The sequence below is a fragment of the Bubalus bubalis genome, chromosome 1 (assembly GCF_019923935.1).
Source record: "Bubalus bubalis isolate 160015118507 breed Murrah chromosome 1, NDDB_SH_1, whole genome shotgun sequence".
Taxonomy (NCBI): Eukaryota; Metazoa; Chordata; class Mammalia; order Artiodactyla; family Bovidae; genus Bubalus; species Bubalus bubalis.
This window is the reverse complement of record NC_059157.1, coordinates 127,874,197-127,878,363: the sequence shown is the minus strand read 5'-3', so window position 1 is coordinate 127,878,363 and position 4,167 is coordinate 127,874,197. Positions and strand designations below refer to the sequence as shown.

General features: G+C 46.5%; 1 long non-coding RNA gene across 2 annotated transcripts; it reads left to right on the top strand.

Annotated features, from left to right (window-relative positions):
- Positions 1-2,907: 2,907 nt before the first annotated feature.
- LOC123333861 lies at positions 2,908-4,167 on the top strand. 2 transcript variants are annotated; one of them, XR_006551491.2, is made up of 3 exons: positions 2,908-3,092; positions 3,787-3,884; positions 4,117-4,167. It is a non-coding gene; the product is annotated as an uncharacterized LOC123333861 (long non-coding RNA). The 2 variants fall into 2 exon arrangements; XR_006551492.2 differs by having other exon boundaries at positions 3,787-3,840; positions 4,117-4,166.

The window sequence follows — 4,167 nt, the reverse complement described above, 5'->3', positions numbered from 1 at the left end:
GGATTGAGTATTTCACTTTACGATTTATTTTTAAGTCACACTGATCTAGTTAAAGGCCATAGGCATTATTATTATTTTCTGTTATTAGCCAAATTCTTGTTTGCTTGTGGTCTGATTCTTTCAGGTGTAGGCTTGTGTTAATTTGTAGGGTTGAGTTATTTATGTCATATTACAGTCCAGTCTATCCATTTCCTATATGTTTTCCTCTCAAGTGGATCACCAATTCAAAATGAATTAAAACCCTAAACCCAGAAGTGGGACAAAAGGAGTGAAAATGGGACTTGAGAGAACGGAAGGATCATCTCTTGGTATTTTAGCCCAGTTGTCCTAGACCCCAAAGGCAGACGGAAGCACTCAGCTCAGAGGGGAGGGAAATAGGAAGATAACAAAGATAAAAACACCAACTCCACCCAAATGACTCAAATGAAGGCGCGTCTTGGAGTCTTTTTGTTTTCCTGAAACTTGAGGCCTGAACCTAGGAGAGCACTGTCCAGCTGCCTGTGCTCGAATGGGAGCTTCATAAATCTCCAAAAAGTGGCTGAGCCTTTCTCTTCTCTCTTTGGCTCTGTTTCCTTCTTTGCTGAGGGTCCTGATTTGTCAGAGTGAAGGGAATTGCATCAGTCAGTTTTGAATCAGACAAAACAAAACCAAATGGACAGCCTTCCTTGGAAATGAAAAAATACTGGGGAATATTTTTTTTTTCCACCACCCTGACTTACTAAGCAGCACTAAGTATATTAGAGAAGAGTGGACAGAATTTCACTATATATTTCAGATATATGAAGGGGAGCAGTAATTTGAACCCTGAGTTGGGTGGGGCTTGGGTAGGAAAGCAAAGGTATGGATTCAGCCTCATGATTCTCTCTCTCCCCCTGCAGATGAGAAGAGGTGAAGAGAGAAGCAGTGCAGGTATGAAGGCGTACATCTGCAGGAATGCCCCTGTACATGCCGCTACAAGGAGAAAACAGAAAAGAGTCCAGGAGAGGAAAATAAAAGCTGAGTGAAGTTGAACAAGAAAATACTCAGGTCAATAATAGTGATCATAAGAACCACTAGGGGTAAGAGTGATAAAAAGAACTATATGCTGCATTCATCCATTCAACATGCATTTGTTCACTGCTGCTCTGGGCATGGCACGTTCTAGGGTCTGAGGATACAGCGGTAAATGAAATTAAGCCACTCCTTCAGGAAATTCTAGAGTAATACATGTCAGGCAGGTAATGTTCCTCATCTCATCTATGGACCCTATGAAGTGGTTACTATTATCCCATCCTACAAATGATAAAACTGAAGCACAAAGAAGCTTTTATAGCTTGGCCAAGACTCACAGCTGAGCCAAAATTTGACCTCAGGTCCCTCTGACTCCAGAGCCCCTAGACTGTGATATGTACCCTCCACTAGTGAATCCCCAGTGAAGCCCCACTGGCCCAGCCTCAGTGTGAGAACTCATTGGACCGACCACTTTCCCTCCTTGAACTAGATTCTATCCATCCATGGCAAAGAGGGGATGGAGTCATTGATCTCTGAAACCCCCTCCTGCTTATTTGGAAACATATTCTATACTGGTATCCTCCCTGCTCCCAAGAGCTTCTCGTAGAGATGGGAGGAGCTAAGTGGATGTTCAAAAAGAGATGACAGCCCAGAGTAATGTTTCCCACACTGGGTTCCAAGGATTTCTTTCCCGGGATTCTGAAGTTTTCTATGAGAATTTGATGTTTGTGAAGCAGATTCATTGAGAGCCCTCAGTTCTGGAGAGGAGCAGTCCTGGAGTTGCCCTCTGACCAGCAGAGAAGGGAGAACGATGGGGTGGAAGGAAGAAGGGTCTGCTGGACCTCAGGAAGCAGCCTGTCTGGGCAGTTACCTTTCTTCCTGGAGGTACAGGACTGGGGCAGTCCCAGCATAGCCCCTCCCTTTCCCCTGCCTTCTTCTTTAAATACCTGCAAGTCATGGGGGAGAGTGGCTCAAGACGGAGCAGTTATATGTATATTTAAAGCTGTTTCACAGCAGAAACCAACACAACATTATAAAGCAATTATCCTCCAATTAAAAAAGACTCTCTCTCTAAAAAATACCGGCAAGTCCACATGCCCGCTGAAGCTGGGAGAGGTGAAAGGCAGTGGGGGAATGTGTGGGGAGTGCCCAAGGTGGTTCAGGGTGCACCCAGAACTTTGAGGGTCAGGCTAGAGCATTTGAGGGAGGAGGGACGTGTTGCCAAATCGTCATGGGTGTCCAAACAAGGCGGGACAGGTCCCAGATATTCCCCTTGACCCTGACTCACCTCACCTGGCCGGTTAACTGTTCTAATGTGGAAAGTGAGGCTAGAGTGTGAGCCCGGCTTGCCCACGAGCTAAATGCAGCCCAGGTCCCCCTGATAAGCTTAGTCAACTTATTAAATTACACAGGAAAAATAGAGATGGAATATTAATTCCACACACCTCTCTCCTCTGCCTGGGGAACCTGCCTTCTCTGGGTTTCACTTTTCAAAGCCTGAAATAGATATGGAGATTTTGTGCTTAATTAAAGGAGAAGGGCGCTCACTTCAAGTCTTTTCAAAATCATTTTGGTTCTGAGCTCAGTGGAGCCGGTGAAGACCCAGTCACCATCTGGCAGGAAAGGTGTTAACTTGGAGTCTCCGGTCAATTCTAGACATCAGATTCAGAAACAAAGAGAATTAATTTCGGAGTCCCCCTTGGCCGGCCCCTCCTAGCCGGTAAGCCGAGAGCCTCTGTATTGACTTGCTAGGTATTAAAAAGTTAAGTCTGCTAGGTCACCTGCAACACAGAATGCCAGGTGCCAGAGCCTGCCCCACCGGGCAGGATTATCTTATCAGCCAGGCTGATAACACTCAGGAAAGCCTGGCCATAAGGAGCAAATATTTATAAGCCCAACACCTTTCAGTCCGTAACAGATTAGGCACAGGAGGGCAGCAAGAGCAGGGGGCTGAGTTAGCAATCAGCTCTGGGCTTCGGAGCCTGGTTCCTGATCAGAACCTTCCTGTGTATGTTCAGCTCTCAAAGAAGGCATGTTGAGTGCTGAACCGTGTAGGAGGCGCTTTCCCACCTATTTCCTCACCAGACCCTCATGACAGCCTGGTAAGAGAGTTATTGTGTTACTCCCATTTTACAGTAAGAGACTAAGGTACAGAGAGGTTCACTGATTCGCACTTTCACATCGCTAGCAAGTGGGACTTAAACTAGGTTTTCTGGTTCCAGAACTTGTTTGTTTTCTAAGCTGCAGCAGTGGCCTTGACTGGTTCTCACTTGGCCATGCTTTAAATTCACAGCTCCCCAAGGAGCCCCCTGTGCCCCTCAATTCCCTGGTCACAAGCTCCTCTCACTTGGCAGATGAGGCCAACCAGAATCTGATAAAGAGGGAAAAGGAGATAGTGAACCCATGGGAACAGTCACTAAAATAGCCCTGGCCCCAAAACACACACATCCCTGTGGGCTCTCAGAGGGCTTGGAATTCATTCCTTTGGGTCTCCTGGTCTTTTCTGTTTATTCATTCTCCCTGGGAGAGGTGATTAAATGATTAGATGCAAATGAATTAGAATGAGAGGTCATCCTTGGTGTCAGAGGAGGTGTCACTGATTGGAGGGGTCACTGGTTCCCTCTGTGCTAGTGTGGAGGGAGGCTGGGGGGAACCTAGAGGAAGCCCCTTCCCTCTGGGTCTTGGGTTTCTTCTCTGCCAAAGGAGACTAAATGATCTTAGACATCCTTACTTCCTGAACCTCAGAAAAATCTCCTGGGACGAGAAGCTCCATAACCCTTCTCTTTTCATCCTCAGCCAGGAGAGCAGGAGTATTCTGAGGAAACAACTTCTAAACTGACTGCAGAAGAGGTGAGTAGCTGGGGTCAGGAAGCAGCCCGTGCAGAGGCCTGGAGGTGAGTGCCAACATGCGTGTCTGAGCAACTGTGGTCCCAAAGCTTAGGTTACAAGAGGTTGAGAAATAAGGCTCAGAGATAAGCAGGAGCCAGATTACAAAAAGTCTTGTAAGACCATGTTAAGGTGTGTGGGCTTTATCCTAAGAGCAATAGGGAGCCAGAAAGGAGTTAAAGCAAAGAAGTGGCGTGACAGTAGGTGTGTTTTAATACTTTCCCTCTGTTCGTTTCCAAGGCAAACCATTCACTATCACAGTAATCCAAGTCTATGCCCCAACCAGTAACG